Here is a 26,893-nt window from a genome sequence, read left to right as displayed (position 1 = left end):
ACCTGTGTGCATGCACTTCTCCAGGGATCACGTCCGGGCTGCGGTGCTCAGCTCAGAGGGTCGAGTCTCACCCCCTTAGCAGAGCCCGCCACGCAGCTGTCCAGAGTGGCCGTAACTGTGCGCCCACCCAGCAGCGCTGCTCGTCCTCCCTGCACTGGGTCTCTCAGACTTTGTAACTGACCTTGGAACACTTTATATTCTCTTCTCCTACAGAAGTAACATGTGTGCTTCTTATCGCTGAGATGAGTCCTCTTGTCCTTTTCTCCTCCCCGGGCTCCTATCCATGCCAGCTCTTACCCATCCCACCTATGGGAGTCCCATGCTTACTCCTTGATAAGCCCTGTGCTGGGGCCCCGGGTGCCAGGACCCGGAGGTGAACACAGCAGGCTCCCTCGCTGGGCTCAGTCTGGCAGGCGACCCAGACCTTGACCAAAGAGTGATGCGGAGACAGGTAAAATAGACCAGACTCCCAAGCCCCATCTCCTCCCAGCAACCCTGCCTCGTTCACGGGCACCCCATCCGTCCTCTCCATGGGACCGGGAATCTGGCGTCATCCTGGCTCCTCTTGTCCTCATCCTCCACATCCACGATGTCAAGAAAGCCGGCTGGGGCTTCCCTGGTGGCGCAGTGGTTGAGAGTCCGCCTGCTGATGCAGGGGACACGGGTTCGTGCCCCGGTCCGGGAAGATCCCACATGCCGCAGAGCGGCTGGCCCCGTGAGCCATGGCCACTGGGCCTGCGCGTCCGGAACCTGTGCTCCACAATGGGAGAGGCCACAGCAGTGAGAGGCCCGCGTACTGGGAAAAAAAAAAAAAAAAAAAAAAAAAAGCCGGCTGTTCTGCCTCAGATTAGACCCCAGCGCCTCCCACTCCTTGTTGTCTCCGCCTGGTTCCAGCCGCCCTCCACTCCTGCCTGGGCCATGTGGCCGCCTCCTCACTCCCCCGCTGCCCCCACAGTTTGTCCCCGTGCCCAGCCAGGGGTTCCCTGCCCTGCTGGGCGCCCTCCCGTGGCTTCATCTCTTTGGGGAATGCCTCCAAGGCCCCACAAGATTCTGGCCCAGGTTCCCTGCTCGCCTTCACTCCTCTCCTGCCGCCCTATTCCTGGAACATTCCAGGCTGGTCCTGCCTCAGGCCCTCTGTTCATGCTGCTCCCTTGTGTTTGCAGCACCTCGCATCCCTGCATCCAGGCAGATCTCCCTGACTCCTGTCTACAGTAGTGCCGTCACTCTCTCTCCCCACCTTCCCCTGCTTGGTTCTCCTGGTCCACTCACCGTCACTACTGATCCTTAGTTATGACTGTGGGCGTGTGGGTTAGTGTCCTCTCGGCCCGCCCCCCCCGCCCCGCCCCGAATGACTTAGCTTCAAGGTGGGGGGGGGGATTCTCACGTCCCTTGTTGTATCTCAGGGCTTGACTTGTAGTAGTCGCTCAGTAAACACTGGTGGGCCGAATGAACGAACAAGCCATAATAAGCAGAGAGTGTCATTTCCAGTGTGTATGATGTGGGGGGGTGTCCTTCCCCCACCCGCCCGCCCCGCCCCCAACGTGAGAATTACAGGGCAGGCTTTCCTGAGGAGGAATTGCTGCTTGAAGGATGAGCTCAGGGAGGAGGAGGGTGACTGTCGAGGCTGAGGGAGCTGCCTGTGCAGAGGTTCTCTCCTTGCGGGAGAGCGCAAGGAGCCTTCCAGGAGCTGAAGGAAGACTGGCGTTCTCCCACTGCTCTGGATTCAAATCTCGGCAGCCACTCGGGCTTCTTCGTGTCTCAGCTTCTTCCTCTGCGTGTCCTTGTGTAAAGTTCTGCTCCTAACATACGTATCCTAGTGCGTGGCATAGAAATGTGAATGTGATTGGCTTATTACCCGTTTTTCCAGCAAATCCTCTGGAGCGCCTGGCCCTTTGTGGCCTCCGGGGACACTGTGGTAGACAAACAGACCCAGTTGCTACCCAGATGGAGCCTATCTCTTGGACTCTTAGCCTTCTAGCCACACCCCCGACCTCCCAGGTCAGAGGCAGGAGAAGGCCTGAAAAGACCTTGGGCCTGGGGAGTCCTCATTCCTGAGGCTGATTAACAGGGAGAACTAATCGCGGGGTTGCACGTGCCAGGCCCAGTGCCCGCACACAACTCCCACGCTGTTTCTACTCAGTCCTTCCTGGAAGGATTCAACCCATTTCAGAGATGAGGGCGGTGAGGGTGGCACCAGTAGTGAGTAACCTGATGTGGTGGTGTCTCCTCGGGGTGTTGGAGCAGCTTTTCACGTGCTCCTCAGACATCTGGAGCGCCCCTCCTATGAATGGCCCATTTGGGTCACTTGCCTCTTTTTCCTCTGGCTGTCTGTACTTTTTTTTAACCACTAGACCGCCAGGGAATTCCCTGTCTGCATTTTTATTTTGAATTTCTGTGAGTTAAATTCTAGATTCTGGTCAAGAACATGTGTTTCCTAGATGGTACTCCTGCCTTCTCTCAGTCCATGGCCTGTCTTTTCACTTTTTTTTTAAAAAAATATTTATTTATTTATTCATCTGGCTGCATCAGATCTTACTTGCAGCACACGGGCTCTTCATTGCAGCACTCAGGCTTCTCTCTAGTTGTGGCGCATGGGCTCTCTAGTTGAGGCCACGGGCTCAGTAGTTGTGGCTTAGTTGTCCTGCGGTGTGTGGGATCTTAGTTCCCTGACCAGGGATCGAACCCACGTCCCCTGCATTGGAAGGCAGATTCTTAACCACTGGACCACCAGGGAAGTCCATTCACTTTTTTTATTGTGCCTTTTGATGAACAGAAGCCTTTAATTTTAATGCAGTCAGTTATCACCCATTTCCTTTATAGTTTTATAGTTCTGCTTTTCACGTTTAGTTTTCCTTTGTGCTAGAATTGGAGTGTGTATGTGTGGTGTGAGATAGGCACCCAGTTTCACGTTGTCCATCTGATCCTCAGTCATCCGTGTACCATTTATTACAAACCAGCATTTCTCCCCTGCCACCTGTGTCATAAATTATCTCTCTGTATAAGTGGGCCTGTTTCTGGGTACTTTCTTCCTTTCTTATGCTTGGTTTGCCTATTCCTGGGTCAGTACCCCACTGTCCTAATTTCTGTAGTTGATAGTAAGTCTCGGTGGTGTGGAGAGCAAGCCCTTCCACATGTCCTCCTTCCCGAGTGTCTCGGCTATTTGACTTTTCATGATTCCATTTAGAGATGAGACAAGCATCTTGCCGCACACACAGACGTGACATGGAGTCTCCCAGTCCATGAATGTGGTCCGTCTCTCCGTTTATGTATGTCTTCTCTGGTGTCTTTCAGCAAAGTATCGCACGTCTCCAGCCTGGGCCTTGCCCGCCGCTTGCTGGATTTATTCCAAGGCGCTTTGTGCTGTGGCAGGGGGAGCCTGTGGCCTCCTCTCCCACGAGGCGCCTTTTTCGCTGGGCTTGGCTCTGCTGGGTGAGGCTCTCACAGCAGAGGCAGGAGCCCACCTCCCCCACTCCCTGCTTTCTCCCTGGCACTGCCCCTGGGCCCTGGCAGAGGGCAGGCAGGGTGCCAGAGAGGAGGTTGTAATTTTCCTGAATGATTTCAAGGGCTAATTAAAGGTTTTCCTTGACTAATCAGCTTACAGTTTAATTGTCGGGAAACAGGCTCAGGGATGCAGGAAGCAGCAGTGCTGGGGTCTCCTTACAGCGTGGCGGGAAGGAGCCAGGGTCCAGCCCTTACCCCGTAGCCATGGCAGGATCTGGGGGTACCCCGGCACCCCCAGGAGGCCAGCTGCGGTTCTCCGTCCCTGGGAGAGAACGGGGTGGAGTGCAGCAGATGCCGGTGAGGTCAGAGTGGGTCCCTGCCCTGCTTAAAATCCTTCTATGGTTCCCACTGCTGGGGCGGTGGGGGACCTAGTCCCGCCTCTGGTCAGCAAGGCCCTGCCCCCCTCCCTTGCCAGCTGCACTGCAGCCTCGCTGGCCTTTTTTTAGTGCTCTCACCTCATTTATTCTTTGGGTCCTGGCCTAAAGGTCACCACCTCTGGGAAGCCTTCTCAGGCCACTCCTGCCTCCAGAGCAGGTGATAAACTCTGCCAGCCACAGGCTGGCTGTCAGTGTCACTCCCTCCACCACTGATAAGCGCTTCACCCCTGGGCTGCGCCCTGTGGTCCAGCATTGGGGTTGCGGAGGACCCAAGAGGAGAAGGGGTTCAGGATGGGCGCTCTGAGGAGAGGGCTGGGCGCGGGCTTCAGGACCGGAGGACTGAGTGATTGCTGAGGCCTTCCCGGGGGCGGTGGTTGGCAATCTGGCCAGTGACCTGACCAGGGAAGGGCTCTTGGGAGTTTGTGAAAGGGGCGGGGACCTGGAGATGGCCGTGCCAGGCCTGGCTTCATTCCTTGCATTCTTCAGCAGGCCCCAGACTCCCGGTGGCTACGGTGGGGGAGGGTGGGCAGGCAGAGAGGGGGGCCTCCTGGGCACTCACCCTGCCCCGCCCTTTCCCTTTCAGCCCCTAAGACCTACACCCCCATCAGTCTGTCTCACTTTACACCACCCCTCGAGGACGCAGGCCTGGGACTGTGTGTCCAGGCCCCCCACCCCTAATCCCGTGCTCACCTCTGGCCACACATTAGGGTTACCTGGTGCAGGCATCCATGCGGGGGTCCAAGGTCAGACCATTTGAATCCGAATCTCTGGCTGTGAGGCCTGAGCATTGGGTTTTGTGCGGTTTTTTCAAGCTCCCTTGGTGACTCTAGTGCAATTCTGAACCGAGATGAGAGCCACTGGCTTACAGAATGATAGGAAACATATATTAGCTTTTGCGATTTCCTGGGTTTGGGCACTTTCCTGGGTTTCTGACATGGCATGATTAAGTCATGTCACCTCCATAAGCACACTGTAGGAAGATATGATTATTATTCCCATGTTACTGTCAAGGGAGCTGAGGCCCAAAGAAGGCGTCCGTGCCTGGTGGTGCAGCCTCTGTTGCTGTCCTGTCTTCCCATCCCTGGGCCCTCCAGACCTCTGTTTGAGCAGCTATCTCTCTGTCCCCGCCCCGCTCCTGTCTTTCTCTACCTGTGTCTCTGCCTCCTATCTCTCTCCCTCTTTCCCTCAATTTCTGCTTCCCTCCTCCCCTGAAGAGGCTTCCTTAGCTTCCCTGTTTAGAGCCAGGATCCTGCTGAAGCCACAGAGGGGAGATGGTTTCTACAGGCCCAGGACAAGAACAGGAAGGAGGGCTTCCCTCCTTCCACAGGCTCCCCCTGCCACACACACTCCAGCCTCCTTGCTTCTCCTGGCACCTGGCGTGGGAGAGGGTGGGAGGCAGGGCACCCATCCCACTGATGGTCAGGGGCTGGGGGTACTGGGGCTGGCTCTGCAACCTTGCAGGGAGGACCATCCAGAGGGGTGGAGCCTAACAAGTCCCGTGGGCCCCAGATCTGGTGTTGTCATCTGTTGCTGGTTGCCATTTCAGGCTCCCGTGGGGTGGCTCCTGGTTTAATTTCAGGAAAGGTTTGTGCTAATATGTGAATATTGCATTGCAGGAGCCGTTATTGTTTGATGGGAACAAGGGGGACCAAGAGTCCAGTGCCCCTGTGTGTCCCCACTCACCAAGGGCTCCCTGGCCTCCTCTCCCTGACCCCTTCCCAGCAAGGGCTGGGCATGCAGCTCCCCCGCCAGCCTCACCCACCCCCAACAGAGCTTCCTCTGTGACCTGAGGCCAGGCCCTGAGCCCTGGCTATCTCTGCACTGGTTCCCATTTGGAGCCAGAGGAGAAGGATTCTTGTTGCTTCCCAGGGTAGCTGGGAGAATTGAGTCAGCGTGTGTGTAACACTCAGCACAGGGCTGTCATCATTATGTCATTCTGGTTACTGTTGCCGTGATTACTGTTACAGTTATTAGAGGCAGGATATGTGTTTGGATTTAGTAATTAAGGTTCACGGGGTGAGCGATCCTTAATTCTTCACCTTTATGACTAGGTCACATTTCCTTTTGCAAAACATTTAAAACCTTTGTATAATGGAAGTGTCCACACATGCTCTGAAGAGTGGTCTGATGCCCTCCCCACGTCCCCGTCCCCAGCTTCAGCGGTTATCAGTCACCACCAGGCTTTTTCATCTGTGCCCCATCCCCACCTCCCTGATTCTTTTGAAGCACTTCTCAAACATCATAGACTTCAGCCATAAGTATCTCAGATTTTTTTTGCCTATGAGAGATAAGGAATCCTTAAAACACACAGGCACACACATACACACACACACAATACCATTGTCACAGGAGAAAAAGAACCAGTACTTCCTTAATATCCTCACATTTCCCCAGCTGTCTTATCATCCTTTTTCATGTGTTTGTTTGACTTGGCATCCAGACAGGGTCTGCTTTGCGTTCGGTTGATAGGCCCCTGAAGGCTTCTGTAGTCCATAGGGTTTCCCCTGGCGGCTCTTTCCTGTGCTTGCTTATTGGGTCGTCAAAAACCCTGGTCCTCTCTCCTCTGGAAGTTTCCACACTCTGGATCTCACTGATGCATCTTTGTGGTGTCATTTCACATGTTCCTCTGTCCCCTGTACTTCCTGTATATTGGGCCTTAGGCCTAGAGGCGCTACTGGATTCAGGTTTCCTTATTTCATAGGCGGTGCTCTGTGGGACCATCAGGCCAACATTTGTGTCTGAGTGACTATTTTAAAATAAATTTAATTAAGTTTTTTTTTTAAGTGAGTGGATTGAAAAAAAAGTTCTTAAGTCACTCCTAGTAAGGCTGGTACCCAGCTACAGCAGAGTGGAGCGGGAGGAAGCCAAAGGCCTGACTTGCAGAATGGCCGGGGCCTGGGAGCAAAGGGCTGTGTGTGAGCCCCTGGCTTCCAGTGAACTATTGTCATAAGTGCACAGCTTTGGGCTCCTGCTTTGCTGGGACCAGAGGCGCCCAGCTGAGAGCCGTCCCTGACCCCCAGCCCCACCCCCATCCTTCAGCCTGGCCTGGCGGTTAAGCTTTAGGGACTCCTGCCCCAGTTCTGCGCTTGGCCAGCAGAGCCACCCTGGGAAGCTTTCCCATCCCCCACGGGCTTCCTCCTCCGTAACATGATGCTGGTAGGGGGACCACACCTCCCTTGGAGGGCTGTGGTCAAGAGGCCTGGGCGCCGGGAGCTGCTGTTCTTCTGCATTTAGTGTAGACTCTCTTTGACCTCAGCCAGGCCACTCTCCCCTTCCACCCTTCCTCCCTTCCTGCCACGCCAGCCTCCTTGGCCAGCCTCCTCCGGCATTCTGGAATGTGCCAGGCAGGCTTCAGTCCTCGGGCCTTTGCAGTTGTGGTTCCTTCCACCCTGAAAACTCTTCCCTGGATCCACACGTGGCTCCCTCACTCCCCTGCTCTTGCCCAATTGCCGCCCCCCAGAGACACCCCTCCCCGCACTGTCCCCTCTCCCACTTGTTACGGACTTTTTTGTTTACTTGTGTGTTGTCTTAACTCCATCTCACTCACTAGGATGTCATCTCTGGGAAGGAGGGACTATCTTACTCACTGCTGTATCCCCAGTGCTTAAAATAATGCCTGGCACATACTGAGTGCATAATAAAGAATTGTTGAGTGCGGACCGAATAAGAGCCTTGAACGGGACGAATAAGAGCCTGAACGTGGTTAAGTGAGTGGACTCTGGCCTGGGTCACACCTGCCATGGAATCCTGGCTCTAATACATGCTGTGTGACCTTGGGCCAGCACCTCCCCTCTCTGAGCCCCACTTTCCTCCTCTGCAACATGGAGGCATTCACAGCACCCTGCTCACCGCCTTGTCTTGCACTAGTGTGGTGCGCACACGTAAGGCTCTGTAGCTGGCCTCGTTGGTGTCCTCTGTCTCCAGCGCAGGGCACAGGTGAGCCACCTAGGGCTGTCCCCACCGTGGGGACCCTACCAAATCTTAACTAACTCCTTCCACCCTGGGTGACCGGCTGTGGCACCCCAGGGTAGGGACGCCGTGGATAGATACTTCCCCGTGGCCAGAAAGGCTCCACAGGGAGTGTGATCCACGCAGGACACCAGAGTGCTGGGCATGTGCAGAGACCTGGGTGTTGGGGCTGAGGCTGAGTCTGGCTGCCTCCAGGCCTTTGTCTCCTTTGCAGGAAACAGCCCAAGAGCTGCAAGGGGCCAAGGGGGGCTACTGCTCTGATCGCGGCAGCAGTTACAGCCTTGGGAGTGTGTGAGTGTGAGAGAGAGAGAGAGATGGACAGAGAGCAAAAGAGACTGTCTGCGGACACCTGCAGGTATGGAGGAAGCTTCCAGCTGTCAGAATTGCTACCCCTGGTGTTTCCTGCACCAGAGTGTAAAATATGACACGTGTACAGAAAACTGCGTGAGACCTCCCTGTTCAGTCTAGTGAATAATCATAAAGCACACGCCCTTCTAACGACCACCAGATCAAGAAGACAAGCGTTGCCAGCACCCTAGAAGCCCCCTCCTTCGTGTGCTCTTTCCAGGTTTATCAAATAAATTCAGCCCTCTTTTCTTCCTTTTTTTTTTTTTTTTTGCTGTACACGGGCCTCTCACTGCTGTGGCCTCTCCCGTTGCAGAGCACAGGCTCCGGACGCGCAGGCTCAGCGGCCATGGCTCACGGGCCCAGCCGCTCCGCGGCACGTGGGATCTTCCCACACCGGGGCACGAACCCATGTCCCCTGCATCGGCAGGCGGACTCTCAACCACTGCGCCACCAGGGAAGCCCTCTTTTCTTCCTTTTAATTGTTGCCTGTTCGTTTGTGAATCATGAAAGATTACAGTTGCCCTCAAGAGATCAGAGAATCACCTGATGGACTCCCTTGGGCCTGTTGCCCAGCTAAGAGAGAAAAAACGCTTGCCGTGGTTAAAGTCCCCTGGGTCCCCTCCCGCAGGTACTCACTGTGCTTCCTTGTTGCTTCCATAAATAGTATCCCATATTGTTCTGCAGGTTTTAACACTGTATGTAAATGGCTCCAGACCGCCAGCACTCAGCTGCAGCTTGCTCTCAATAGGGTGGCTAAGTGAAGTCGCATGCTCCCCAGCATGGGTCAGATGGAAGCCTCTCCCCATAGCCAGATGAAAGCATCCCTGCCCCGGTGGAGCCGCAGGAGGGCGCTCTGGGGCTCCTCTCGGCTTGCCACCCCCTGCTCCAGCTGGGTGTGACACCTCTGCCTCAAATGAAGGTGGGTAGTCCCTGTCCGGAGAGGGCACTGCCAGCTACCCAGGTTGACAATTGGGATTCAGCTGTAGGCCCATGACCTGTAAGGGGCCTTCCGTGACACTTGTAAGGTGTGAAGGGGGTTCTGGTACCATCCCAGATCTGTCACTTCCACGGAGGGGCCTTCCCTGGAGAAGGGTGAGACCCCCCCACACACATGGGAATGGATTGGGGGCTGGGTGCAGGGAGGGTCTCTTCTCTTCCCCTGCCTCCTCTGCCCCTCTGCTTCCCCTGTTAGCCAGTCTCATCCAGCCTTTCATGGAGAAGCCCTGTGGGGTGGAGATGACTATCAAAGGCTCTGGATCTGAAGGCCTGGGTTTGCTACCCAGCTCCGCCACCTACTAGCTGGGTGACCTTGGGCTTGTGGCTCCCCTCCAGCCCCCCTCGGCCTCAATTTCCCCATTTGTAAAATGAGATTGTTATAAAGGTTATTTTATCCATGTAAAGCACTCAAAAGAGAGCTAGCACATAGAAACCTCTTAACAAGTGTTAGCTGAGAGTATTATTGTCATTATTGTCCCTCACTCTTTCACTGTGTGCCTCCTCTGAGTCCAGCCCTGTGCTGGCTGATGCCTGGGACAGGATGGTGACCTGTCTGCCCGAGGCCCTGCCCTTATGTCCAGTGATGGGAGACAGACACAGCACTAAGCAGTGACAGCCCAGAGTGACCCTGAGGAAAGCACAGGCCCGAGGGTCATGGCTTTGGTGGAGGAGGCCCCGAGAACTTGAAGCAAGCCCTGGCTCCACCCTAGGAAATCAGGGAAGGCTTCCTGGGGGAGGAGACATCTGCGCTGAGGGCTGTAAAAGGAGTAGGAGTTAGTGTGTGGAAAGCTGTGCGTTCCAAGGAGAATGAATAGCATCTTCTAAGGTGGGAAAGGGTCTGGCATTTTCATTAAATTATTAATATTTTTTTAATTATTAATATTTTTAATTAAGCTTTTTATTGTGAGATCATTGTAGATTAACTTGGACGTGTAAGAAATAACACAGAGAGAGCCCCTGTACCCTTTACCCAGTTCCCCCAATAATAACATCTTGCAAAATTATGGTTAGTACAAGACCACAACCAGGATATTGACACAGATACAGTCAAGATATAGAACGTTCCATCACAAGGATCCCCCTGATGCCTTTTTATAGCCACATCCCCTCCCTGGCCTCTCCCTAACTCCTGGCAAGCACTCATCTATCTGTTCCCTATTCTTATTATTCTGTCATTTCAGCGTTATGTTAATGGGATCATACTGTACGTCCCCTTTTGGTGTTGGCTTTTTTTCACTCAGCATAGTTCTCTGGAGATTCATCCGGGTTGTTGCCTGTGTCAATAGTTCATTCCTTTTTCTTGCTCAGCAGTGGATGTGCCATAGTTTATTGAACCATTCACCCATTGAGGGGCATCTGGGTTGTTTCCAGTTTGGGGCTATTAGAAATAAAGCTGCTATAAACAGTCTCATACAGGTTTTTGTGTGAATGTAAATTTTCGGTTTTCTGGGACAAATACCCATAAGTGCAGTTGCTGGAAAGTAAGGGTAGATGCATGTTTAAAGAAACTGCCAGACTGTTTTCCAGAATGACTGTTCCATTCTGCATTCCCACCAGCAGTGTATGAGCGATCAGTTTTTCTGTGTCCTCACCAGCATTTGGCGTTATCACTATTTTTTATTTTGGCTGTTCTAATAGGCATGTAATGATAACTCATTGTGGCTTTCATTTGCATTTCTCTAATGGCTAATGATGTTGAACATCCTTTCATGAGCTTATCTGCCATCTGTGTATCCCCTTTGGTGAAATGTCTCATGTCTTCTGCCCATTTTCTAATTGGATTGTTTGGGGTTTTTTTACTGTTGAGTATTGAGAGTTCTTTATCACTTCTAGATATTAATCACTTGTCAGATATGTGGCTTGCAAATATTTTCTCCCAATCTGTGGCTTTTTATCCTCTTCACGTGGACTTTTGCAGAGCAGAAGTTTTTAATTTTGATGAGGTCTGCTTTATTAATTTTTCCTTTTATGGGTCATGCTTTTGGTATCAAGTCTGAGAACTCTGTGCTTAGCCCTAGATCCTGACGATTTGTTTGTTTTCTAAAAGTTTTATAATTTCACATTTTATATTTAAGCCTGTGATCCATTATGAATGAAGGTTTGTGCAAGTGTGAGGTTTAGATGAAGGTTCATTTTTTAGCATAGGGATGTCTGATTGTTCCTGTACCATTTGTTGAAAATGCTGTCTTTCCTCCGTTGAATTGCTTATGCTTCTTTGTCAAAAATAAGTTACCACAGTGAGATACCACTTCACACCTACCAGGATGGCTATTATCAAAAGAAGAAAGGAAAATAACATGTATTGGTGAGGATGCAGAGAAATTGGAGCCCTTATGGATTGCTGGTGGGGATGTAAAATGGTGCGGCTGCCGTGGGAAACAGTTTGGTGGTTTCTCAAAAGGTTAAATATAGAACTACCATATGACCCAGCAATTCGACTGCTAGGTACACATCCAAAAGAATTGAAAGCAGAGACTTGAACAGATATTTGTATACTTTAATGTTCATAGATGCATTATTAACAATACCTCAAAAGTGGAAACGATCCAAGTGTCTATCAACAGATGAATGAATAAACAAAATTTGGTGCATACACACAAGGGAATATTATTCAGCCATTAAAAGGAATGAAGTTTTAATTTATGCTACAAGGTGGGTGGACCTTGGAAACATGCTTAGTGAAATAAGCCAGACATAGGAGAAATATTGTGAGATTCCACTTACGTATTCCACCTAGCGTGGGCAGATTCATAGAGAAGGAAAGTAGAATAGAGGTTACCTGAGGCTGGGGGGAAGGAGGGAGTGGGGAGCTATTGTTTAATGGGTACAGGATCTTTTTTGGGGATAATGAAAAAGTTTGAGGCATAGGCCTTGAAGGTGGTTCCACAACATTGTGAATGTATTTAATGCCACTGAAGTGTACACTTTACAAATGGTTAAAAGATAAATATTATGTATATTTTACCACAGTGAAAAAAAATCAATGTTTTAAAAACCAGTTGGGGGCTTCCCTGGTGGCGCAGTGGTTGAGGGTCCGCCTGCCGATGCAGGGGACACGGGTTCGTGCCCCGGTCCGGGAAGATCCCACATGCCGCGGAGCGGCTGGGCCTGTGGGCCATGGCCGCTGAGCCTGCGCGTCCGGAGAGGCCACAGCAGTGAGAGGCCTGCGTACCGCAAAAAAAAAAAAAAAAAAAAAAAAAACCAGTTGGGTATATTTGTAAGGGTCTGTCTCTGGGTTCTCTATTCCGTTCACCGGGCTCTGTGTTTATCCCCACTGTCTTGATTGCTGTGTCTGTACAGCTGGTCTTAAACTATCGGGGAAACTACTGGGGAAAGTGGTCTTCCCGTTTTGTTCACCTTTTTCACAACTGAGTTCTTCTAGGGCCTGGGCCTGGCATTTTTGGAGCCCCTCTCGCACTCCCTTTTGTAGAAGATGGCACCAGGACTTACCTACTTTCAAAGTCACCCTTGACACCTGCCTTGCCCTCAGCCCCCCGTATCTGACTCATCAACAAGCGTTGCTTTTTTGGGGGCAGACATAGCTCTGGTCTGTGCCCTTCTTTCCGTGTCCAGCCATACTGGCTGCTTTCATCAGTCTCCTGGAACACTGCTTCCGTCTCATCACTTGTCCGCACACCCTCTCAGGCCCCCTTGATCCCATCCTCCACAGACAAGGCAGCCAGAGTTACATCTCCCAAATACCAGCCCGTCCTCAGCGCCTGCCTCTGCTCCCCCGCCTCCCTGGTGGCCTGGCTCCTGCCCTGCTCCAGCCTGGCTCCCCCACACTCTCAGCCCTCCAGCCACCCGTCTCCGCTGGAATTTCACACTTCATCAGGCGATGCTGGACTGCAGGCCCCAGCGGGCAGGGGCCATGCTGCCCCGTCACACCATCTGGGACTGGACTTGGTGCATGCACATTGGATTTCTATTGACAAACTCCATGAATGTGGGAAGGAGCCCATGGTTGGGGGTGGTGGTGGGGAGATGAGGTTGGAGACGTGGGGATAGCTGGGGTGGGTTTACAGAGGTCTCCCTGACCCTTACAGAAAAACAGGCAAAGGCTTTTTTTTTTTTTCCGGCCATACCACATGGCATGTGCGATCTCCCCAACCAGGGATCAGACCCGCGCCCCCTGCACTGGAAGCACGGACCCAGAAAGTTCCAAAATAAAACTTTTTTTTTTTTTGGCCATGCCGCGCAGCATGCAGGAGGCAAAGGCTTTGAAGAGACACTTAGCAGAAAAGGAATTGTGGTGCTTTTATAAATATGAAAGGATGCACAATTACTAAGTACAAAAACGCAAATGAAAACTAGGCCGAGAGGGGCCAGACTTCACCTGTCTGACTGAGGAAGATGGGAGAGTTTGACAACACCCTGGGCATGAGGCCGAGGGAGGGGCTGAGAACGGGCGACTTGGCAGTGCTGAGCTTTGCCCGGCAATCCCACTTGTAGGCATTTGGCCCACAGACATGCTGGCACACCTGTGAAATGACATCTGCACACGGTTATCGTTGCTGCACCGTTTGTAAGAGCAAATGCCTGGAAACCACTGACCTGGCCCCGTGGGGACTGGCTCAAGACATCGTGGCCCTTCCACACAGGTGCTAAAGCAACAAGGCTGTGCTTTGCAGAGATGGAAGCATGGAAAGATCACTAGACATATATATATTTTTTATTTAAAATCCTAATTTTAAATTATTAGCCTACCTAAGGCATAAATGTATAGTATGATCAGTTACTTTAAAGGGAAAACCCACGTAACCCCCGCCTCCATTTGAAGACACAGATGGTTCCAGCCCCCCAGAAGCCCGTCCCAAGCCCTCTTGCCCCCCGGAGGCAGCTTCTCCCCTGATTTCTGAGGCAGTCGCTGCCTTGCTTTTCTCTTTGGTTTTGCTACCCCTGTATGCTTCCCTAAAGAGCATATTTCATTTTGTCTGGTTTTAAGCTATTTCTGAACAAAGTCCTAGGATGTATCGGGTTTTGTTTTGCTTCTTCTGTTTAATATTGTTTTTGATGTCCATCCAATGTAGCTGTGGGTCATTCATTCTCACTGTTGTGTACTATTCCGCGGAGCGTCATCCATCTCCGTAGACGAGCGTTTGTGTTGTTTCCAGTCCCTCGCCGATTCAGACTGTGCTGTGTGAACCTTCTCATGTGTGTCCCTGGGTGTAGACGTGGGAGAGCACTTGCCAGGTCCCCAGTGTGTCTTCACCTCGACTGGATACTGCCAAATTCCTCCTGGTGCCAACGGCGCAGAGGGGCCGAGGAATGCTGTTGGCAAAAGCATCATACGTGTGGTGCGCTGCCATTTCTGGCTGTTTTAAAAGTGCGTAAGCATCTCTGTGCGCGCGTGTGCACACACACATGTGCATAAGCTCTCTCAGAAAGAAAACAAAGAAACTCCAGTAGAGGTGGCTCCAGGGCTGAGCTGGGGTGGGGCAGGGCAGGAGGGCATCGTCCTGTCCCTGTTTTCCCTTTGGTGCCATTGGCTTTTGAACTATGTTCCATATTATAAAGGGACAGAGACTGAGACGGAGAGAAGGAAAGGAAAGGGAGGGGATAGATGAAGCCTAAATGTGGCAGAATGTTAATAGTTGAGAATCCCAGCGATGGATTTTATGGGGGTTCATTGGTTTAGTCTCTAGCTTGGGGTGTGTTTATAAAGTTTGGTAATGAAGATCTGTTCCGGTGTGAGAGGCTCTTGAACCGACCTCTCCTTGCCCCTGAGGCCTGTCCCAGGAGGATCCCTTGTTTCCAGTGAGACGTCCTCCTGGAGGAGGGGTGCTCCCTCCTTCCTCCCCCCTCCCCGGTCCCTTCCCTTGGGACCTAGTTTCCCTGGCTGGTCAGAACTGCCCAGTCCTGACCGCCTCCTTCACCAGAGCCCAAACCAGCCGGTCCGGTTTGGGGAGCCCGCCCCATTTGGCTCTTCTCTGGGTGGCTGCCTGACAGGTGCTCCACCCTGATGGGGGAGGGGGCGGCCTGGGATCTGGGGCGTGGGGGGGGAGCGGGAGGGGCCAGACCTGCCCTGCCGTGGCCCCAGGCCTGGCCGGGAGCCCCTGGCTTATTGAGCAGGTGGTAGACAGAAGGGGGTAGATGGGATTTCCAGGCCCTTGGAGCCAGTCAGTCCTCCTGGTCCCCATGGTAAAGTCCTGGAGGAGTCGCTCTGTGGCAGAAGCCGTGGTAGGGTGCCGGAGCAGGGGAGTGGGAAGGACCCAGGCACCTCTGTCCACCTGCCGCCCAGGCCACCTGCTCACTCACTGTTCTCCCTGGGCTGCCCGTCAGCCGAGTACCCGCCCAGGGCCCAGGACCCTGCTTGAATCTGATCATTGCTGCCGCTCACACGACCACCCCCCCAACCCAAGTCAGGGAGCAGTCCTACTCTTCTGTCCGCCCCCAGGACAGGCAGTTTGGTCGGGTTTGTTCACTGCTGAATTGCCAGGGCCTCCGACAGGCTTGCCTGGTATGTGCCAGGAGTGGGGCGAATGTGTGAACCAATGGGGGAGACAGGTCAGGGACGGTGACAGCCTGAGGGTCAGCGCGGGGATGGAGCCCGGGGTGTCAGGGAAGGCTTCCTGCAGGAGGGGCTGCAGTAAAGGGATGAACTGGGCAGCCCCGGCCCCTGCCCCCCACAGGGGAGACAGAAAGAAACAGATTTCGTGCCAGGAGCTGTGCCCCGGGCCAAGGAAGGCTTCTCAGAGAAAGTGAGATCTGAAGCGGGGAGAAGGTGTGAGGCAGAGGTGGGGTGGGCCTGCACGACCCCTTCTAGAGTCCCTTTCTCTGAGCGTCCTTTTCTCCTGTTCTGCGATAGGGGTTCTGGGCCCCCTAGCCTCCTGCTCAGAGTGGCTGGTCTAGGACACAGGCACTGGGACAGACGGCCCACTTGGGCAAGTCACTCGGCCTCTCCAGGCTTCAGTTTCCTCTGTTGTAAAATGGGCCTGATAAAGTACCTGCCCATTTAGGGCAGTGGTGAGCTAAAATGACTTAATGTGTGTCGATGCTGAGAGGAGGACCTGGCCCAGAGGAAGTTCTCTGGAAAGTTGGGCCACTTATTTTCAGAAAGGTTAGTTACATCCTGGCAAGACAGCCAGCATAGCGACACAGGAGTCGCAGCCGTCCCCACCTTTCCCTCTCCACATTCCCGCCATCCAGCCCCACTCTCACGCCTAGGTATTTCCGTGGCATGGGGGTGGCGGCTGTTTACCGTGATCTCCCCTGGTGAGGCCGCAAGTCTCGGGTTCATCCTGATGGGTGAGTGGGGCAGAGCAGCAGGGCCCCCCTTCGTTGCACCCTCTGGGGCTCTTGCTGGCATCGCAGCCTGGGTGTGCAGGGAGAGGGGGACACAGCAAGCCCCGGATCTCCAGCCACCCTCCCCGTCAAAGAGGCCACTCATCCCCCATCTCTGTGTCCTGCACCACAGCCCCAGCCAGTGTTTCACACCTGGCTGCCCCGCCAGCCACTCTCGGGCACTCAGCCCCATGCTGAGCCACTGTTTCTGGCCCCTGGCACCTGGCCTGGCATAGGGAGTGAGATGGGGGTGTGCGTGTGTGGTGGGAGACTGACCCTGCCGAAGCAGGGGCTGTGGTTGGGTCCCCTGCTCCTGTGTCCCTGCCCAGCCCTCCCTCCGCTGGGACAGTTGTGGGCCCCATGGCTCAGGCTTTCCAGGCTCAGCCCCGCCTCCCTCCGGCCCTCCCTTCACCCTCCACCCTTCCCCTCCCCCTCCCATGGGCTGGAGCCACAGCCAAGCTCAACTCCTGCCAGGGCAGGGCCGCGTCACCAGCCGCTGCCAGGGAGGCCAGGGCGCAGAGCCCAGCCAGCTCACCTCCGTGGGCAGGGGAACCCCTTGATCCCAGCTCCCTGATCTTTCAGCTGGAAGCCTCTGTCTGCCGGCCTGCCCCACTGCGGGTGGCCCAGGACAGAGGGAAGAGGATGGTGGAGGTGAGCTGGCCCAGGCCTTGGGGATGAGTGGAGGAGGGGGAGGGCTGCCTGGTTGTGCGGGAGGGCAGTCCGGACACACGGCCACCTGAGCCAGCGTAAGCACGTGCGCCAGGGGCCACACCTGTCTTGGGGCCAGGGGCGGGGTGGCTGTGTGTGTGCCTGTGTGGGCGGTGGCAGGCGTCTATCTGCTGGGGCTTAGCCCACACCTCGGCGCGGGTCCCCCTGAGCATCTCTGTGAGAGCGCATTCCTGGGGTCTGGTCTGCATGGAGGTGTTTCCAAGGGGTTGTGCCTCCCTGGGCCACTGGTGACCCTGGGGCTGGCTGTGGGCATGCCTGGGTCTGTGTGCGGGTCTCATGGTGTAACTCTGTCTCAGGAGCGCTCCTGGGTGTGTGGAGGGTCTTGGGGTCTGCCTTCCTAGTGAGTCCAGCCATAATGGAGCATTTGTGGGATTTTGTGTGTGTGAGCATGTGGCTGTGTTTCTAGGTGGTGGCTGAAGTCCGTATCATTATGTTATTTGGCTCCCCCAGGATCCTTGTATGTGTCTCTGGGTCTCTCTGGAGTCCCTCCATCTCAGGGGTGAATGGGTCTTTACGTTGTTTGTGGAGGGGCTCCCGGATCCTTGACTTCTTGGGGTCCCAGCCGTGGGTCCCCAGTGTTGCGGCCCTTTCGTTCTGAGAACTTCCTCTGAGCCAGGCCCCTCTTAAGACTGCTTTCCCCACCTTCTCCCATGACACCTCACAGTTGCCTCCGGCCCACTTGCTGAGGCTCGGGGTGGGATGCTCCTTCCTGCGCCCAGGCCCCTGTACAGCCGCCAGCAGGGTACCCGGGTAGTGTGGGGCAAGCGGCTGCTCCGTCTCGGGCTGCTTGGGGACTTTTCCGTGCAACCAGTGTGTGTGTTCTCGTGTTTCTGTGGTTGTGTGGCTGGACGTCTGTGTCGCATGTCTGTGTCAGTCTCTGAGGACAGCTGTGCACTGTGGAGCGACTTCATTTGCTTCTGTGTCTTGGGTGTGTGTGTGTGTGTGTGTGTGTGTGTGTGTGTGTGTGTGTGTGTGTGTGTGTGTGTGTGTGTGTGTGTGTGTGTGTGTGTGGCAGGGAAGGACTTAGGTTGGAGGGGCCTGGGAGGCCACTGGAGCCTCTTTTCTACCTGTTGCCCCCTCCCTCCTTCCTGCCCCACCTCAGGGGAGGAATGAATGAAGTCGAATCTGATTTCCCCCGTCCCTGGGGGCTCGCCCACACTCTCAGGTTTGTTGTGGCATCCATCCCCACCCTGGGCACCTCTGGGGGGTGAGGGACACCAGCAGTGCCCTTTGTGTCTGTGCTCTATTGAGCCTGGCCAGGCGGGGAGGGGGCACCTGAGCCTGGGGCTGCCACAGGAGCCGCCTGGCCTCCCTGGGGGCTTAGAGCACCTCGGGGTAAAGGAAGCGCCATCTGTGCATTCAGCCACACTCTCTGAGCTGTGCCTCGCCCTGTGCTGGGCAGGGCCGGGGACACAGGGTGGCTGAGAGGGCCCCAGGCCCTGTCCTTTGGGAGGGCAGGGGTCATCAGAGCATGATGGGGGCCCATTATGCTCCCCCATCCCAGCCCTGGAGAAGGACGGTCTTAAACAGAGGTAGTCAGACTGGCACATTTGCTCTGGGAGACCGTGCTCAGCATCCTCTGTCCTTTACTTGTTCCTTCCTTTATTCGTTCAGCAGCAGCAGCAGCAGTGCCAGTAATGATAACAGCAGCTGGGCTGTAGCAGTGAGGGCCCACTCGGCGGCAGGCGCTGTTCTGAGCGCTTGGCATGGGTCATCTGGTTCGCTCGTCCAAACACTCCCAGGAGATAGGGACCATCGTTACCCCCAGTTTGCAGGTGAGGACACGGAGGCCCAGAGTCACTTGCTCACGGGCACACAGCTTGGCAGTGGTGGAGCGGGCACGAGCCTGGGCCGTCCGCTCTTACTCGTCGGCTGCCTTCCGAGTCCTTGTCCGGCACTCAGTGCAGAGGCCTGCTGAGGGGAGGATGGCGCTTACGTGGCCAGAACACGGAGAGCAGGCTGCTCGTCACTTCCCGCATGCGACTCCAGGCCCTGCTCCCCAAGGCTCGGGTGGCCCTCGATCTGTGTCTTTTTATGGGCTTTCACCCATCGTGGGGAGCGCGGATCTCTGGCGGCACACCCCCTGTATGATGTTCTTCTTGCTTCTGGCCAAAATGTACCACCACTTTCTCCAGTTCCCAGCCTGGGCCGTGTGGTGGGGAGGGCCTGGGGAAGTGGGCTCACAGCCGGGCGCTCCTTGTGTTTCGAACACACACCAGGCTATTCACTGAATAGCTGGATTCAGTCTCTAAAGAGGCTCAGTTCCGTCACAGGCATCAGGTCAGATTTCCAGGCAGTGTGGACGGGCCTTGGGGACTCCTGGCCGCCCTCTGCCCCACCACCCTTCCCTGCACCTCCTCAGGGTCCAGCCTCATCACTTTGGCGATGACATCACTCATCCGTTGCACAGATATTTACCAGGTACCTGCTGTGTGCCAGGCCCTGCTCTAGCTGCCAGGGGTACGACAAGAATGAGACAGACAAAGGCCCCTGTTCCTGGGGATCCCATACTCTGCTGGGGGGTGGGGAAGGAGGGGGGACCAACAGTCAACAGGTATATAATGCCAGATGATAATAAATGCCACGGAGAAGCATAAAGCAGGGGTGCAAATTTTGTCAGGGGGTCAAGGAAGGCCTCCCAGAGGAGGTTTTCTTTGCACTGAGACCTGAAGATCAAGAAAGGGGAGCCATGCAGCTGTGGGCAGAGGGAACAATGGGTGCAAAGGCCCTGAGGCTGGAACAAGCTTGATGTGTCCAAGACTGACAAGGAGGAGGCCAGCGTCGCTGGGGTGAAGTGCAGGAAGGAGATGGGGTCCCTTGGTGGCAGGGCCCAGCTGGGCAGGGCCTTGCTAAGTCACAGTGGGGAGTTTCATCCAGGTGGGGAGCCCTGCAGAGTTTTGTTTAACATTTCTTCAGATTCCCTGCTGACCACAGCAGCCTTTCTGATCTTGGTTTTGGTCATCGGAAGTAGAGTTGTCTCTGTTCATGTTCCTGTCCCATAAACCTCTGAGGTCCTTTGTCTGGAGTAGAAGCTTTGGCTGGAGCCAGGGCTGCTGGGAAGCGGGAGGCTTAAGGGGGCAGTGACAGGCCTTCTCCGTGGGTCAGTCGACGCTTTTGTGCCCTGGCGCTGAGCAGCCCTGGGCAGTGACTTCTCCTCTCTGGGCCTCAGTTTCCTAGTTTGGGAAACAGGAGGGAAGAGGACTCTCCACCCACGCACCCAAGAACCACTGGGAGGGTTCACTGTGGCCTGGTCTGCATGCCTGGTGCAGGCATAGGCCAGAGTCAGCGCTGAAACACGTGTCCCCTCCATCCACCCAGCAGCCACTGAGGGGAGACCTGGGATCCAGCCTGTAACCAACCAGAGCATTGCTCCTGCCTGCGCCGAGCCACCGACTTAGCAGGGAGACAGCAGACACAGTCATAACCATATAACATGTTAGGAGATGCTAAGGGCTGGGAGAGAATGGACTGGATGCCAGGATGCCAGGCTCTGGGGGATGCGGCGACGGGCAAGACCAGACCAAGCCCCTGCCCCCGTGGAGCTCACGCTCCAGCTGTTGCAAAAGGTGGTGTCAGTCCTCAGCAATCCTGCCGTCTCAACCTCTACAGGGTGCCCAGAACCTGCCTATTCCTTCCGCCTCCACAGGCTCCACGTGGTCCCGTCCACCCTCTTCTCCTGCTGGACTGTCGCATCCTCCTCCTCCCAGGTGTCCCTGCTCCTGCCCTGCCCCCACACGCAGCCACCGGGAGCCTGTGAACACCTGAGTCTGGCCACATCCCTCCCCTGCTCAGAACCTTCCTGTTGCTCCGTCTCACTCAGGTAAAAGCCAGAGTCCTGGGGATTTCCATGGTGATCCAGTGGTTAAGACTTTGCCTTCCAATGCAGAGGGTGCAGGTTTGATCCCTGGTTGATCCCTGGTCGGGGAGCTAAGATCTCACATGGCTCACAGCCAAAAAACCAAAACGTAAAACAGAAGGAATATTGTAACAAATTCAATAAAGACTTTAAAAATGGTCCACATAGGGCTTCCCTGGTGGCGCAGTGGTTGAGAGTCCGCCTGCCAATGCAGGGGACACGGGTTTGTGCCCCGGTCCACGAAGGTCCCACATGCCACGGAGAGGCTGGGCCCGTGAGCCATGGCCGCTGAGCCTGCGCGTCCGGAGACTGTGCTCCGTGACGGGAGAGGCCCCAATAGTGAGAGGCCCGTGTACCGCAAAAAAAAAAAAAAAAAAAATGGTCCACATAAAAAATTTTTTAAAAAGCCAGAGTCCTACCCACGGCCCACAAGTGCCTACACAGTCTGCCCTTCTCTCTCACCTCACTCACCCGGCCCCAGCCACTCGGCCTCCTCTCTGCTCTTTGGCCACATCAAGCACGTTCCTGCCTCAGGACATTTGCACTGGCTGTTCCCACTGCCTGGGTGCTCCTCCTCCAGCTACCCACAGGGCTCCTCTCCTCTCTCCACTCGGGTCCCTGCTCAAGCGTCACCTCCTCAGCAAGGCCCTCCCTGACCACTTCACTGAAAATTCCCACCTCCCCTCACCCTCCACACCCTCCTGATCCCTGCTGTATTTCTCTCCTCAGCACTTACCACCTGACTTACTAGCTATTTTTCTGATTTATCTCATTTATTGACTGTCTCCTTTCCCCTAGGATGTGAGCTCTGCAAGGGCAGGGATATTCCTGACGCTCCTGGCGCCTCTGCCCCAGGCCTGGCAGAGATCAGTCCTCGGTAGACATTGATGATTGGATGGAGGGGTGGGGGGCTGAGTGTGATGGATCATTTGTGGGTAGAGTAGGTGTTTGCCAAGGAGGGGCTTGAGTACATGTCAGTCCCAAAGCGTGAGGCAGGGTCTGGGGACAAGGTGCCAGAGGGTTCCTTGGTGGAACTAGGCTCAGGGCAGGAGGAGAATGGGGGGTGGGGGTGGGGGACACGCAGGTGGGCAGCAAGAGCTGAGCAAAGGTGTGAAGGAGGAACGGTGTGGGGTTTCGGGGGGCAGCGAGAGCCTGCCATGGGCTGCCACGTTAAGACTCCCCCTCCATCATCAGAGCACCGCCCAGGGAGGTAGGCGGTAAACTGAGGCAGGGAGGGGGCTTCTGGAGCTGGTGGGTGGAGATCACGGCAGAAGGGTGGGCGGGAACCAGCGGTGGAAGCGCTGAGCGCAGGCTGGGACCAGTGAGCCCTTCCTCATCGCCCCCTTCCTGCTTTAGTTTCATTTTGGTGACTAGGAAGGGGTGGCCGTGGCCCCTGCCGCATCCTCTGCTCTGCCCCTGCACCCTGGGGCCCTGGCTGAGTCAGCTCCCTCCACTGCCGGGGTGATGGGGGGGCAGCTTTATTCAGGGCTGCTGGAGCAGGTGGAGGGCAGGAGGGAAGGAGCCCTCTACACGCGCACGCACACACACTCCCTTAACTGTGTTGTCACACTAGCAGATCTGGCTCTTCCACGTGCGCTGATTTCCTTGGTGGGGAGGGCGGTGCCATTTTCGTGTCATGAAAGGTCTGATGGTGGAACACGTGAGCGTGGGGGTGACTGGGAAATGGGAAGCTTTTGCTAGGACAGGTCGGAAACTGCCCATCCCGCATGTGAAATAATTCAAAAGACTTTTTTTTTTAATTGAAATAAAACATTTTAGAGTAGGAGGGAAATGTGCCTGCATTTGAGGGATCAAGCACTGGGCTTCGGAGGCATCTATGCCCCGGCTGGTGGCTGCAGGCTGCACCCTGTGCTCCTTTGTGCCGTGTCGCTGGGGTCACTGCTTCACCCTCTGCCTCTGAGTTCCAGGCGTTTCTCTGCCAGAGTTTCACAGGTACTGCCTGGCAGAGTCTGAGGTGTCTGAGCAGGGGTGTAGCATAGCGGGTGCAGGCGAATGTGTTCGTTCACCAGGTGTTCCTTGAGTGCCTGCCACGCGGTGTTGTAGGCATTGGGGTACAGTGGGGAGCAAGACAGAGGACAGGCCCTGCGCTGGTGGAGCTGACGTTCTGGTGGAAGAAGCAGACACTGAAGAAGCTCACGCACGCAAACACATACACACACAGTATATGGTGAACGCAGTGAGGAAAAGTAAAGCAAGGAAAGGGGCATAGAGGGTGGTAGGACAGGAACAGGGACATTTGTGTGCAGACGTGGGTGGAGGGAAGGAGGGAGGGAGCCATATGGAGGTCACTGAGAAGAGAGTTCCAGCACGGGGTGGGGTGGGGGGGTTGTAAGCTGCCAGTGCAAAGGCCCTGAGGTGGGGGCATGTCTGACGTTTGAAGAACAGTGAAGAGGCCAGAGTGGCTGGGGCAGAGTGAGCGAGGGGCCGTGTGCGAGGAGAGCTGATGGGCAGATCTCTCAGGACCTCGTGGGCCACGGGGAGGAGTTTAAGGATGTTGACTCTGTAGTGGATCAGACTGTCTTCCAGGCCCACCTCTGCTTGGTGACCTTAGCGAGAGATTTCACCTTTGTGAGCCTCAGTTTCCACATCTGCAAAATGGGAGTGAAATAGCCACTCCACCTAAGTGCCGGGGAGCCGGTGAGCTCAGCATTGGCATCTGCGCAGGGTCATGGGCCCCCCATGGTGGTGGTGCTGGTGGTGGTGGTAGGGGTGTGAGTACTGGGGCTAGCCTCAGTAAACCGCATTTGGGGTGGGGACTGGTGCTTGGACAGCTTTTCTGCTGCAGACCGACAGGCCAAAGGCCCGTGGAAAGGGCGAGTAATTCCTTATTCCTGGGTAGGGGGTGGCGGTGGTTGGAGCCCCACTTTGTGCTGCCTCCCACACTACCGCTGGGGGCCTGGGCAGGTTGGAGGAGCTGGGGACCCTCACCCCCAGGTGGGGTCAGGACAGGAGAGGAAGAGCAAGGTCTGGGTGTGGATAGAGAGGGTGGAGAAGGAGGGAGGAAGGGTTGGAGGCCAGGACCATGATGGTAATGACAAAAACAGAAGCACCACCGCAGGACAGGTGGGTAAGAGCCTGGACTTCGGTCCCCGACTGCCTGGGTTCAAATTCTAGGTGCCCTGGATAAAGGATTTCCCCTCTCTGAGCCTCAGTCTCCCCACCCGTGAACTGGGGATGATGAGCGTGTCTGTCTCACAGGTTAGTGGTGAGGATGGAATGCGATTAGACACAGGACACCAAGCAGACCCGGGCACACACGAGTCTCCAAGGACCCACCTGCCGTAATTCTGAGAACTGGCGGGACCCGGGCTCTGTGTTAGACAGGGCTGGAGTCTTGTGTCCACTCTGCTTCCCAAGCTGTGTGACCTGGGCAAGTGGGGTGCCCTCTCTGTGCCTTGTCTTCCTTGTCTGTAACACAAAGCCCAAAACGGCCCCTTTGTCTGGGGTCGGGCATGCAGATTAAATGAGGGACTCCGGGTCAAGTGCTTAGGAGAGGGACCGGCACGGTAGGTGCTCCCTAAGTGTTGGCTGCTGCTGTGATAGTGACCGACATTTACCGCGCGCTTCCTTGCTGTGTGCGCTTGGCCTTGGGGCCAGACCATCAGTGCCTGGGTTCTCTGTGACTCCTTATAAGAACTCCAGGAAGCAGGTACTGTCATGGTCCTCTTTTAACAGAAGAGGAGACTGAGGCACAGAGCAGCTGAGCTGCTAGCCCAGGGCCATGCAGTGAGCTCCCACGGTGGGTCAGCTCACCCACACTTCACAGGCAGAGAGCTGGGCTCTTGGCCCTGGGCTGTCTGACCCCTAAATTCTGGGCTTGCCTGGGAACCCCAGCGCCTACTCTTTGCCCGCCTCCTCTGCTGCTGGCACAGGCCCCTTTATATGTAGCAGCTCCTCTCCCTTCCGTGGCCCCCATAAAGTCAGGAGCTTGGGGACTTGGTGGGAAGGGGGGTTTCTGGTCGGGGGAGCCGGCAGTGCTTGGAGCTGCCCCAGGGTGGGGCTCCCGCCTGATCATTATAAACACGGTTGGTTCCTCTGTTTGTCCTGCCCTCCATGCAGCGCCCAGAGGGAAGGGCTGGCCCCGGGCAAATATCCGGAGGTGTGCCCCTCTGTCCCCTTCTCCTTCGGGTCACACAGGCAGCTGGGGGCGGGGCTGGGGGCGGCGTGCAGAGGTGGCTTGGGGGTTTACGGCAGGGCTTCTGGGTCGGCTGCCCTGTCTTCCAGGCTGCCTCCTGCCCACCCCGTCTGGATCCTGAGCCCCTCCCTCTCCTGGGTTTAGTGAGGGGTCCTGTGGCTAACCCTATTCGTGCAGAGGGCTTGGAGCTGACTTGGGGCCCGCAGAGCCTGGGCTGGGGGGCGGAGGATGGGCAGGCAGAGTGAGAGAGGCCAAGGTGAGGAGTGAGGCTGGGCCCAGGGCCAAATGGGGGCAAATCTGGGAAGGCAGTGAGGAGGTGGTGGGACATGGTATACACATCTGGAGGGATGGAGTGGAGTGGGGAAGATGGGGGAAGGTCAGCGGGTAGGGATGAGGCTAGGAGCTGGAACTGGGAGAGAGTCGAGGGCAGAGAAGCCTGGAGAGAGGACAGGGTAGGTCAGGGCCTCTGGCAGGTGGGCCAGGAATGGAGGCCTGGGCGGGCGGGATAGGCAGCGTTCCGGGGGCTGGAATGCGGGACCGCTGCTGAAGGAGCTCCTGGCTTGCAGGGTAGAGAACGGGCTGGGGCAGAGGGCCCCTCACCCTGGCCAGGCCTGTTCCACCCCAGAGCAGGCAGGGAAACTGGACCCCTGGGGGAGCCCTGGCTTTGGTCACCTGCTGGCCGGGAGGCCCAGGCCAGTTGAGGCAGGTTGGCTGCTGGGTCCCCACCCGCCTCCCACTAGGCGGCTCCTGCTGCCAAACCGGTTCCCCTGGATCACTGCCCACTGATGGCCCTACCTCTGGCCTGGGGATGGCAGCCTCTTCGTCCTTACCTCACAGAGCTGCTCCGCGAAAGGAGCCGGGAGTGGAACCAGGGGCTGCAGGGGCCGCATCCCAGACACACGCAAGCATCCTTGCTAGGTCACGAGACTCACTGAACTTGGGGCCGACCCTGTGCTGGGCACTGTGCCAGGCTCTGGGGAGCCAGCCATGAACCAAACAGAAATCCCCACCCAGTGCATTTCCCCTAGTTCTTTGGGTCTTCGTTCACACGGGCCCTCTTCTGGGAAACCTCCCTTATCCCCCGCCTGCCATCCCTCCAGGCTGGGTCTGGCACTCTGTGACCCCAGCACCGACCACTCTGGGCTGTCAGGGGCTGTCTCAGTCACCGCAGTATCCCTAGCACCAACCAGCGCAAGGCTGGACACAAAGGAGTGAGTTGTTGCTGAATGAATGAACGAACGAATAATGGACAAATGATGTTTTCTTCCCACTTTACAGATGAGTAACCCGAAGCCCCAAGAGGAGACGTCTCGTGCCCAAGGGCACTTCTAGCACAGCCAGCATCAAACCAGGTCTGTGGGACTCAGGGCCCATGTGCGGGCTGGGGGGGCAACACCTGGGCCCCCTTCCCCAGACATGGCTAGGAGTCATCCTAATCATCAGAAGAGCAAATGCCGACGGGGCCCTCCCTCCGTGTCCCAGCCCTGCACCCAGCTCTGCTCGTATTAACTCATTAATCCTCCCGGCAGCCCTGTGGGGGCTGATCCAGCGCACAGACAGGTTAGATCACTTGCCCAAGGTCACACGTAGTAGGCGACAGAGAGAGATTTGCACTCTGGCCATCTGGCTCCCCTACCCATCATTTCTCTGGTCCCCCTATGGGACACCACCATCACA

General features: G+C 55.8%; 1 protein-coding gene across 2 annotated transcripts in view; it reads left to right on the top strand.

The window, feature by feature from the left end:
* Positions 1–26,893, top strand: part of PAK4 (p21 (RAC1) activated kinase 4) — a 46,393-nt gene that overhangs the window by 8,371 nt on the left and 11,129 nt on the right. Inside the window, exons 1-2 of one of the 2 annotated variants that reach the window (XM_082677622.1) lie at positions 17,029–17,126; positions 26,495–26,568. The gene's annotated coding sequence lies outside the window, so the exon portion shown is untranslated. Of the gene's footprint in view, positions 1–17,028; positions 17,127–26,494; positions 26,569–26,893 lie in introns of those variants that run through there. The other variant, XM_082677621.1, reaches the window with a different exon arrangement.

Source organism: Grampus griseus (genome assembly GCF_964374135.1).
Source record: "Grampus griseus genome assembly, chromosome: 19".
NCBI lineage: Eukaryota > Metazoa > Chordata > Mammalia > Artiodactyla > Delphinidae > Grampus > Grampus griseus.
This window is presented reverse-complemented; position numbering and strand designations above follow the sequence as displayed.